Genomic DNA, 12745 nt, shown 5'->3' with positions numbered 1-12745 from the left:
TGAAATACTTGGTCAATAAGCCTGTGTTGGGGGGGTACATATGCAGATGGCTTTTATTATTCCAAGAATATGATTTTGAAGTTGTTGTGAAACCTAGACGATTAAATGCAGGACCAGATCACCTGTCATGCATTGAGACAGGAGAAGAACCTACTAGTATGGAGGAAGGATTACTTGATGCACAACTCTTTGCTGTGCATGTAACAAATGGACATTTTGAAGATATAATCCACTTTCTCATGACTCGAACTGTGTCGAAAGAGTACTCCGTCCAGCAGAAGAAGGAACTAGTGGTGCGCGCAACAGATTTCTCTGTCATTGCAGGGCACCTATATAAGATGGGGAATGATGAGATACTGCGAAGGTATGTACCTGAATTTGAATGAAGAAATATCCTCGCGGACGCTCATGGGGGCACTGCGGGAGGACATTATGCAAGGAGAGCGACCACATAGAATATTCTCTGCGCAGGGTTGTGGTGCCTGACCCTTCATTAGGATTCAAAAGCACATTGCAAGGCCTGTCATGTATGTCAAAGAACAAGTAAACCATCACAGAGGGACGAGATGCCTTTGAATCCGCAAATGACACTGCAACCCTTTGAAAAGTGGGTGATCGACTTCATAGGACCTATCAAACCTCAAGGAAAAATGGGCGTGAGATATATTATCACTGCGATAGAGTACCTAACTCGTTGGGCAGAAGCACAACCAGTAAAAGATTGCACGACCGCGATGGCCACGAAGTCTCTGTTTGAACACGTATTGACACGATTTGGATGTTCGAACATCTTGATGAGCGACCACGGTACACATTTCTTGAATGAAATGTTCAGCACACTGACGGAAGAGTTTCAGGGGTATCATTAGAAAAGCACACTGTATCACCCAAAAGCTAACTAGACAATAGAAGCATTTAACAAAGTACTGGAGACTGCGCTGACCAAGGTATGCAATGCGCAGTGAAGTGATTGGGAACTGTGCGTACCTAGAGTACTATAGGCTTATAGGATGACATGCAAGAAACTAACGGGACAGACACCTTTCCAGCTGGTCTATGGAGTGGAAGTCGCAATACTGATGGAATACATCATGACTAGTCTGCGCATAGCAGTGCTCATAAGTATGATGGACCGTGGAGCTCAGGAGGAGAGGCTCATGCAGTTGGAGCAACTCGAGGAAGAACGATTTTTGGCTAGCTTTCACCAACAGGTACACAATCAGTGCGAAAAGGCCTGGCACGATCGACATATTAAGTTATGCACCTTCAAGGTGAATGATTTAGTGTTACTATATGATAGTAAGTTTGATAAATTCCTGAGAAAATTCAGAATGCATTGGCTAGGACCGTATGTTATTAAGGAGGTTACAGACGGAGGCATGGTGCAATTGGTAAAGTTAAATGGAGAACCTTTCTGAGGAAAAGTGAATGGCAGTCGATTGAAGCCATACATGGGTGGCCCATCTATCTGACTAGCCGACCGAAGCACAGTCTTAGCGATCTAGGCAGCTGAAAGGAGGCACGGGACTATAAATAGGTGAAAGGCAGAGGTTCAGATACAACAATCTCTGAACAATGCATCCAAGAGGTACAACAGGCAGCTGCTTAGTCCATTGCCGATCTTGCAGCAGTCTAGGCAAAGTTGGGAGGTCTCTGCATGAATATCTTTGCACCGACAAAGTGACTCGAGGGCGAGTCACGATGTTTGTGTTGGGGGCCTATTGGGCATGGGATCCCCCAAGGGAATTTTTGAGGCTTAAAGCCCAATTTTTGGTTAAAAAGTGTAAATCCGATGTAAATACTCTGCATTTTGTGGGCGCCGAGCGTGAAGTTGTAAATGAGTCATAGGGTTGTCCACCCTTAATTTTGTAATGTAATGTCAACTTTAGAAATCTACCCATGGTATGCAGAATATGGGATTGTATAAATAGAGCGAGGCTCTAAGTTTTAAATTAGTAAAAAAAAGAAAAGAATAAAAATGATAATGATGATGGAGTAGAAGAATAGCAGAAGATCAAAGTGTAGAGTCAAGTCTTGGGGTCGTAGAGTAGGAGAAGGCTCTGCAGCTGAGTGTACAAAGGCCTAGTAGTCCACAACTGAGTGTGCAGACCCCTGTAGCTGAGTCTGCAGGGCAGGTTGAGTATGTAACCGTTGAAGCATTAATAAAGAGAAGTTTTGTACCATTCTTGTGTATTTATTTACTGTATTCTGCATTGAATGTATTGGGTATAAATTACATTTCTGCTATTTATATGATGCGCGAAATTATATGATTGTGTTGATTAAGTAAATGTGAGATAAAGACGTTGTTTACGTGAAGTTAACTAACATCTGTAAGAAGATAAGTAAGATACGTAGTGTAACTTGGGGAAATAGCTTAGATTGCTGCCATAAGAAGAGAAAAAGCAGCTTAGCCCCTGGTTAGGGTGGTTATAATAGATCACGAAGGTCTTGCGGGTTAGGATAGTACGCGAAGTGACTTGCATGAAGGTATTCATAGTTGGACTAAATCGACCCCTCAGACATCTCGAGGGTGCGGAAACTTGGTTCTAGCATTCGCCCATACTGCTTCGGGTGAGACTTCAGTCCATGCACTATGGGCTAATGTTGAAAGGGCCAGTAGTGTAGGGATTTGTTTGGCTAATTAACTCTGAACCTGCGTTAGGCCCCATCAAGCCAACAAGAGATGATCCAGTTAATCATGTCTGCGCAAGGTAACGCAGGGTATTTATATGAAATCTGGTACAAGCCTGACTTGTGAATGTTTACATACACCTGACGGTCTTCGAGGTCTTCCCCAAAAGTGCCTATGAATGCTTCATTAACCTCTTTCCACTTCAGTTTGATTTCCTTGTCTAGATACAACTTCGTATCTTCATATATCGGCAGACTAGAGGACACCTGCTCAACTGTTGTTCTAGCTGCAATGCCATTAGTGTCCTGAGATCCTATTATTTTTGAAGCCATTGAGACAGATGAACACCTGAAAGATCTGGAAACAAGCAGCATGCATGGCAAGAAATATGTTAGTAAAAACAAAGCAAATCCGGGGAAGGACACAACACATACATGTGAAAATGATGAGCAAGATTGCACAAATTTCACTGGGAGGCTGGGTGATTGACTACCAGAACTGTGAAAAAGGAAGTTTGGACTGTCTGGGAGGGTGTTATAGAAATTTTTGTGCCTCACAGCAATAAGCATGAAATGTCAATAATCCAAGGGATCCAAAGTCCCTAAACATGTTGTTCCTACCCCTAGAGGAACAAGGCTAATAAACCACAGCAATTCACAGAAGTTCTCCACCAGAAACTACTAAAAAACAGGTCAATTCAGGATCAATTCATAGGCTCCACTAGCTGTCTGCGCTGAAATGCAGAGATTACACTGGCTAGGTGCACTGCAACGCAGGTAGAAGCACTAACAGGGTGCGCTGAGCGGGACATGACAAATGGAAAGTTCATTCAACGAGGTGGAAAGACCCTGGAAGCTTCCAGAATCTTCTCCAATGACACTTGCCTCAGTGAATTCGACTAGTGATGAGTAAGAGGCTCTTAGTCTCCAAGTGGAAGCAAGAACTGACAGAGGGAGAGGACACTAGTCAGATCTCAAGCTGACTCATCCTCTCTCCAAACATCTATATATGGATCTCTCCTCCATGAGATCCAGGAGGCTGGAATTTTGTTATTGCAAAGAATTGCTGTTGGTTTGAGATTGGAATCGTTGGGTGCTTAATGCTTTGAAGGGAGGTGAAGATAGGAATTTCATTTGCTGGGAAGGAGATGCTGGATTGGAGCCCTCTTGGTTGTATCTCCTCCCGAACCTTGTTATTCATCAATAAAGCTATCTTGGTTTCTCCTATATACTGATGTATCTTTGATGTATGATTGCATTAGTATGTTTAGTTTATTTCTAATCCTGAACTAGTTATGAATATGAATCTATGTCTTTGTGTAGTGTTCTCTTCTTGTGATCTTGCAGGGACCTGTTGAAGCTGGGCGAGCGAGAAGGCAAGTAGCTCGGAACTCTCAAAGAGAAGAGAAACTGGATCAAGGGACAAACATAAGACACCGGTTAGTCCATCCATCTCTCTTCATTCTTAATTCATAAAGGAAGAATACTAGAATAACTGTTTCTGTTTGTTGCTAAGGCACTGTCACACCTTAGGTGGATAGGGTCGTCCTGCATAGGTATTTTTCCCCACAACAAATTGGCGACTCCGCTGGGGAGATCTGTTTAGTCATTTTATTTGTGTCTCTATCATTGTTTGTTTCATAGACTCAAGAGCAACAATCGAACTGCATCTGCTATTTTCAGATGCAAAGTAGACAGCTGCTGCTTTGATCCAATCACTGGATTTGTCTATGATCTGAACAATGGACTCACAAATGATTTGATGATCCTTTGTGATAGATCTTAGCCCTCCCTCAAAGCATCCCTTTGATTGTACCTTGCTTGTTGCTTTGATTTGGCTTAAAACTGTAGATTAAATAGCAAACTGTAACCCAGAACCCAGTGAGGAACTCTCGTTTCTCCTTCAGCGCAGACTCTGTGAAGAGGCTCTGCATTTCAACGCAGGTCCCGTGAAGGATACCTGCGCTGAATGTCAAAACCTCTGTGTTAGGGGTGCGCTGATCCAACTTAGGCCTTGTGCAGCTGGGGTTCTCTGCTCTGTTTTGCCTTGTTTTGATCTCTGATTTCTACAACCTGTAACTAGCATAGGTACCTGTCTGATAACTCCTTTTCTCTGCTTAAATTCCTCCTCCTTTTGTACAAAAAGACTGTGAGTGTTTTTATGTGTTTGTGGCGTCATTTGCAGTTTTCCTTTGCAAGAGTGAAATAATCATCCTGTAGCCCTTGATTCAGATCTATTGATTATGATCTTAGGAGAGAGTTCATTGGTTGTTTACAGTTGATTATACATTTACTTTTGCTTTTGGTTTGAGTTTGTCTTTTTTAAGTGTCGAAACAAGTGTTCATTTCGAAAGTCGTAAAGTGTTGTGTTCTCTTCTACCCTTTCTGATTTCGAAAAAGTAAACTTGTTTGTATTTGTCATTTAAAAGCAAATTCAAAGTTGTACAAAAAGCTTTCTTTTTAGGCATCAATATTAAGAGAGCGAAAAACAAACACCTTCATTGTGCATTTGCATCTTGATAGTTTGCATGTTTGATTTAGGGAAAGTGCATTTAGAGTGTGCTGATTGCTCTCTGAGAAAAGATGGTGTCTTTCTTTTCCCTTTGTAGCTAGGATTTTTCATTGTTGAAAAGATATAAAAGCTTGCTTATCATCTTTAGACTGCATTTAGGAATTGTATCATACATCTCGTGGTGATCCAAAAAGGCAAACTTCTAAGAAAGATCAACCTAAAATAAATTGAATGAACTTAACAACGCTTTGTAACTTAACGCACAACATAGAGGTCTAGGCTAGAGACGTGTTCCGGCGTCGTAAAGCCTGGTGACTGTCGATCTCGCTGATGGTGGGTGATTCCTCCTGAGGGACGATAGCGCCAGTATGGATTGTGCTCCCACGTACCGTCGAGTATATATTGGGAGACCCCTATAGGCATAAAACCTTTATCCTTAGGAAGCCGTGTCGGCCGCCCTACTGATCGCAATGCACTGAACACAGCATTCAGGAAGATTGACCGCCCGTACCTTAAAAAGTATTCTGCGGTTTTGCGAAAAGTTTGGCACACCCTCTACCTAGAACTCCAGAGCAGTTCCTTTTGGCCCTTTTCAGACTCTGTAACGGAAAAAGTCCATCCGAGCATTTGTCACTTCGGCCTCGTTAAAACATCGAAGGAGACTAGAGTCATCTTTAGCTTTTTCTCGACTCTTTAAAATTGAAAAAGCAAGTTGTGTCTAAAGCGTCGTTAAAATTTATTTTAAACGGAACAATCACCCCTATTCCCGTGTTGATCTTTCAGTTGAGAAAATGGAGCCCTCCAACCAAGGAATTCCCCTTGGTGGAAATCCTAGTCCCTTCTCCTCTTGGGGAGATGTTGGTGCGCCCCATATGGCCACATTGTCGCTTCCAGGACTGACAATTGGCTTGTCGGTCTGGATCTTCTCAACCAATGTCGTTCAGAACACCACTATTCCTGAACAGTCGAATCAACAGTTAGACCAGACCAGAGTTACCCACCAGCCTTCTACTTCATCTAATTCTTCCTCTCCTCCTTCCTCTTCGCTTGACGGAACTGGTAAAACAAAAAACCAAGTTCCTAAGGAGAAGAAGGAAAAGAAGAAGAAAGAGAAGAAGAAGAAGGAGCCAAAAGCGACTAGGGGCAAACAAGTGTCGTCTGACAAAAATCCACACATAGCACTGACTAGGCCTAAATTGCCATGTGTCATATGCAAGGGAGACCACTTCCACAGAGATTGTCCCTACATCCCTCGGATACTAAGGGACTGATCTCCCCATTTGCACAATTCGGTGGCGTCAACCTCTGATAGCCATGTTGACAGCACACCGTCAACTAGTGAAAGTGAAGCCACAGGATAGAGAGGGAAAGCTAGATTTCCCTGCAAACTGTGTGAAGGCGACCATGCCATCCACCGTTGTCCCTTCTTAGACGAGGCTAAAAGAGTTTTGGAAGATTGCCCGGTTTTACCAGCGCAACTTCCTCCTGGATATCAAAAACTCCTGCCAAGTCCTTCACCAGTTGAGAACCTGGCTGGCTCGCCCAGGTGATCAGCCGAAGCACCTATCATTGAGGATGAACCGTCTGAATCCATACCTGACGAAAGTTAAAAGGTTGAAGTGGCAGTTGACCCGGTTTTGCCTTCAGAGGTTCTATCTTCGAATGATACCATCACAGAAGAGAATAAAGACGACACCGTCCAAATTCTCTTCATCAACACAGACTCCAACGAAAAAGGGGGCAATTTTCCTATTCCTTTATCGCAGGAAGGAACTTTGTCAGAGTCATACCCGACCGTATATTCGGTCCCACCACCAAGCAACCTAGTTGTCTCGTTCGACTGGAACCAACTAGGCAGACCCCGTTTGCCACCAAGCATACCATTCAGAATTATCGTTCAAATATACAGAATGGTCATGGCTAGCACCATCATTGATGAGGGGGCATCTGTGAGTATCCTTTCCTCTATTGCTTGGAAAGCACTTGGTTCGCCAGCGCTTTTGCCTGAAATGAGAAATCTGACAGGCTTTGATAAAGGAACCAGTCGACCTTTGGGGATCCTCCCCAATGTGCCTATCACATTGAAAGGGAAGATTGTTCAAATGAACGTGATGGTCGTTCAAGGACCCTTGGATTATAACCTACTCCTTGGACGAGACTATATATATTGCATGGGAGCCATCATCTCCTCACTCTTTAGAGTAATGTGTTTTCCGCACGAAGGAAGAGTGGTCAAGCTCGTGGACCAACTTTCATTTCCCGGATCACGCATCGCAAATAGTCATATACCATCTCTAAATGGTCTCTTCACGCAAGAAATGTCTCAACCCACGGTCCGTCCTCCTGATGAGCGCGAGTAATCCAGGAGGATATGACTGGAACCCAGGGGGCATGCGCCCTGTTCTGCTTCGGAAGGAAAACTTTGGGTATAGGGTAGGTTTCCGCGGGAGAATATGACTAGTCTGTACCCCGCCCATGCTGGAAGAGGGTTATTCTAGAATAAGATTCTTTTGTCAAAGTTATGTGAGTTGACAGACGGAGTCTCTCACCTTTGTCTATTTCGGTAGATATCGCCGAAGAAGTGTTTTGTTTGAAAGATTAAGAGACAATCTTTGGGTAACCTGAAAGAGGTAGGCCTCTCTCGGTAAAACAAATGTTTTATTGGACTAAGAAGGGGTAACCTTGAAATCCTACTTTATGCCTGGGGGCATGCAAACCTTTTGGAGTGCAAGCAAGGGGCGACTATTTATTTTTTTTAAATTTTTAGGTCCTCCCTTTAAACCTGTAGGTCTAACCCTTTAAACTCGTAGGATTAGTCGTTTCCAAACTTGCATAACGAAAGGATCCGGAGCAAATCTTTGTAAGATCTAAGCTCCATAAAAAATAACATCTTCAATGAGACATTCTTATCATACGACTGGATTAATCGAGCAGTTTTAGCACACAGTTCATGCTCGTTAAAAAATAAACGCAAGATCCGAACAGTTTTAGCACATAGTTCATGCTCGTTAAAAAATAAACATAAGACTGAGCAGTGTTTTTCCGCGTTTAAGCTCGTTAAAAAATGAACTATCTTCCGGTAAATAACCACCGTGAATGTAACATTATCAGCCATTAAAGCCTTGGTCGTGTTTGCACCGTCACCTCCACTTTTCCATTGGCCGATCGTTCACCTCCATATGATTGTTTACCCATTTTGAGGAACAGCTGCGAAGAGTGATTTCACTAGCCATCCTTGTGACACTGCCATGATTGGAAAATTCCAACCCGTACCTGGAATCAGCTGCTAACCCGTTTTATCACTCGTTCCTCAAAAGGCGAGTCTTCTTTAAGCTCTTTTCATCTGACTCGTAAAATATGAAAAGATTGCCGAGTTTTGGCCTTCCAGCTCGTTAAAGCGACCGGAAGTGCTATCCCTCCTCTAGATTTTAATATTTTTGGACCTGAGGGATTATTGCACAAAAAGATCGAGCGCTTGTTTTGTTCGGCTCGTTAAAACTATCGAAAAATCATCCCTTCTGTATTGTTTTATACTTTTTCGGACTTAAGGGATTAGATGACGAAAAAGGACTTTCGGAGTTGACTTTACATACCTTTTTAGACTCTCTAAAAATGAAAAGGACTGAGTTATCTTTGTCGTTAGACTCGTTAAAATCATTAAATAGCGACAAACTTGTCTTTAGACGAGAACGAGTTTCACTATCGCTAGGCTCGTTAAAACATAGCGATGGGCTTGCCCGAAGGGAAAGTTATAGAACAAGCATATGTTATCCTCCTCAAGCTTGACAAAAATAAAGAGGTACTGGTCAGCAATGACTGGAGAAAAATTGGGAGAAACTCAAGAAAACTTTGATGGTAGCAAGTCGCTCTTGAACATGACACTTTTCCTCCATACCACAGTCGGGTTGGGTTGTTTCATTCACCGGTCACATCACCATGGTCTCGCCATACCATCCATATTTGGGGTAATGCTACCGATCCATCGCATAAGTGTCGCCATATGTTCAAGAGAAGTCGTTCAGAGAAGTCAACCGTATCCCATCCACTGCCATACATTATCCTTCATCCTTTCATGACCGCCACCCTGAATCATATGTCATCAGATCGTTTTCACCTCCATCATAATCATTTGCTCCATTCTGTGTCACTGATGTGGGATTCATTAAGGCCCTCCTTTGACGGATCACTTCTTGTCGACATCAGCTCATTATCCAAGAAGTTGATCTAGGAACACCCCCTTCAGTACTTTGAAGCTTGCATACCTCAATGGCAAGTTTCTCACTTCCGGCGACAGGTATACATCAATGACCTTCGACCGAAAGATTTTGCGTGGTGTTCGACGCCAAGTCCTTTATTCACACCACGTGAATTGTACTGCAGTACCTTGAGGGTCATTATCATTATCGGTGATTCCTCTCGCGCTTGTTAACGGTTTACCTCATTGACCGGTAATCAAGCGATGTCTTTCCATGTTCGACTTCATAACATTTCTCACATGGATCGACTTGTACTTAGAGTGAAGATCGAACGAGTTTGAAGACCCCGGACTAGTTTCATCCATCCGGGCTGCGATATATATTCAGGAAAGATAAAGACATTGACATGTACATCATTGCAGCAGATAATCATCCTACCCAAAGGATGATAATTTCATCAAAATTATCAGTCTACCATAAGACGATTGTCTGTTCTATGTACAGAAAAATGAATTTATAAAGTTGAGCATGGGAATGCCCGCCTCAGCTAGATCATGAAAGCAGTATGAAAAATAATGTATTGTATTGTATCTTATTACAGGTCTCCTCCCAGCATTGAATGAACTTCGGATCCTCCTAATAAAGCATTTCACCCGATAAACGGCCTCATACTTTAGGGGGCAATTGTTATAGACATTTTTGTGCCTTACAACAATAAGCATGAAATGTCCATAATCCAAGGGATCCAAAGTCCCTAAACATGTTGTTCCTACCCCTAGAGGAACAAGGCTAACAAACCACAGCAATTCACAGAAGTTCTCCACCAGAAACTGCTAAAAAACAGGTCAATTCAGGATCAATTCAGAGGCTCCACTAGCTGTCTGCGCTGAAATGCAGAGATTACACTGGCTAGGTACACTGCAACGCAGGTAGAAGCACTACCAGGGTGCGCTGAGTGGGAAATGACAAATGGCAAGTTCATTCAACGAGGTGGAAAGACCCTGGAAGCTTCCAGAATCTTCTCCAATGACACTTGCCTCAGTGAATTCGACTAGTGATGAGTAAGAGGCTCTTAGTCTCCAAGTGGAAGCAAGAACTGACAGAGGGAGAGGACACTAGTCAGATCTCAAGCTGACTCATCCTCTCTCCAAACATATATATATGGATCTCTCCTCCATGAGATCCAGGAGGCTGGAATTTTGTTATTGCAAAGAATTGCTGTTGGTTTGAGATTGGAATCGTTGGGTGCTTAATGCTTTGAAGGGAGGTGAAGATAGGAATTTCATTTGCTGGGAATGAGATGCTGGATTGGAGCCCTCTTGGTTGTATCTCCTCCTGAACCTTGTTATTCATCAATAAAGCTATCTTGGTTTCTCCTATATACTGATGTATCTTTGATGTATGATTGCATTAGTATGTTTAGTTTATTTCTAATCCTTAACTAGTTATGAGTATGAATCTATGTCTTTGTGTAGTGTTCTCTTCTTGTGATCTTGTAGGGACCTGTTGAAGCTGGGCGAGCGAGAAGGCAAGTAGCTCGGAACTCTCAAAGAGAAGAGAAACCGGATCGAGGGAGAAACAGAAGACACCGGTTAGTCCATCCATCTCTCTTCATTCTTAATTCATAAAGGAAGAATACTAGAATAGCTGTTTCTGTTTGTTGCTAAGGCACTGTCACACCTTAGGTGGATAGGATCATCCTGCATAGGCATTTTTCCCCACAACAGAGGGTGGGCTGGCGATTGGGTATGCGAAATGCACAATCCAGCCAGGAAGATGGTTTCTGGGATTGCGCAATCGGCAATCCCAGCTGGGAAGGACTGCTGGCCCAGGGACAAATTTGCACAATTTCTTGGGCCAAGCATCCATTGTCCTCCAGAAATTCGCAAAACATTCCTGAAGGAAAGTTTTGGGCAAGAATGTGCAAAGCTAGAGAGGAATGTGAGCCTTCCTTCCCCAAATTGCACAATGCAGCCTAGGTGAAGGTAGAGCTCGGGCCAAGGTTGGCCCGACTCACTGATGGGCAACTGAAAACAAGAAAGATAATGAAATGCATGGTGACACTAAGTGATTACAGAAGTGATTGACAGTGCATGTAAAAAATGAATGAAAGATTCAGTAGACAGATCAACATGCATGTGGGTGAGGCAGTTCGTCGGTTGGGTGAACGTCCATGCAAAACAATTTCAGCATGTGACAACAGTGAGATAGCAACGAAAATTGAAACAGAGCTAGGACAAGATAGAATACATGTAAATTACAGCAAGTGTTCAAAGAAATTAAGCAAACAACACTCGCACAAGTGAATACACAAAAAGCGAGAGAAATGCTGAAAAAGACAAGTTGAGGCCACTTACCAGTGAATAGCTGAGTCGGATGTGTCGAAGAGTCATAGTTGTGATGTGGGATGTCAGAGCTCCAAGATCGACGTGAATGAATGAGTTCTGATGCGTCAAATAAATAAGTTTGGTCTCATGACACGCATGCCACAAATCTAGGAAAAAGCGACACTTGGAGGGAAACTTCTAAAACAACTTTGCATGTAACCCCCAGTTGCTAAAAGTAGCTCCCTGAATCATGGGATTCCTTTTGCATGTTGTCTCTTGCTATTTTGGGAAGATCAAGTCATGCATGCATGCAAATCAACTTTCCTTGGTCTCGGTTGGAACTAGTCAACCAGACTGTCCATGCATGCAGGTGTTCAACTCCTTGGGAAAAATGTGCATTCTTGGCTGGGAGTTGGGCTGACTACCCAGGAGGTTGGCGCAATCTGGGAAGAGCAGTTGACTGCTACCCAGATTTGCACAAATCCTCGGTTGAACAACCTGCTGCTGGGAAAATTTGCACAAATCCTGCTTGGAGTGTTGGATGGCAGGATTGCGCAATCTTAGAGCCCAGCAGGCTGTCAAAGAGAATTGTGCAATTCCTGGAGGGAAGGCTGGTTTCCCTCCAGAAATGCACAATTTTAAAAGGGAAGATGTTCAGCCTGCAGCTGGACCAAGTCCAGGTGAGTAGCCTATGAGGGGAAAGGATCAACTGGGATCGACAGGCTACCTTTGTGCAAGGAAAACACTGAAGCTTGAGTATTTTGATGAAGCAAGACAAAGTGTTGCGTAAGGTTGGTAGGGAGGCTCCAAAACAGGCTAAGGCAAAATTTTGGAGCGTGGTTGTAGCCGCTACAACAGGACCATTGCTTCCTAAGGGGGGAGGAGTGATCCAGGTGGATATTGGTGGCCACCCACCTATTCCACTTTGACTCCCAACACTGTCTCCTTCACTTTTTCCGTTTACTTAATTGTAGCACAATTTACTATTTTTGACAGTTTTTTGGGTCCTGAACTTCCGGAGTCGTTTTGAGGCCCTAACTGATGTTTTTAGGGAAAACAGAGAGACCAAAATCATC

The sequence above is a fragment of the Pinus tabuliformis genome, chromosome 2_2, assembly GCF_031772625.1.
Source record: "Pinus tabuliformis cultivar Carrire ecotype Pingquan chromosome 2_2, CPIR1, whole genome shotgun sequence".
NCBI classification, from domain to species: Eukaryota; Viridiplantae; Streptophyta; class Pinopsida; order Pinales; family Pinaceae; genus Pinus; species Pinus tabuliformis.
The sequence above is the reverse complement of the archived record's forward strand: the minus strand, read 5'-3'. Positions refer to the sequence as shown.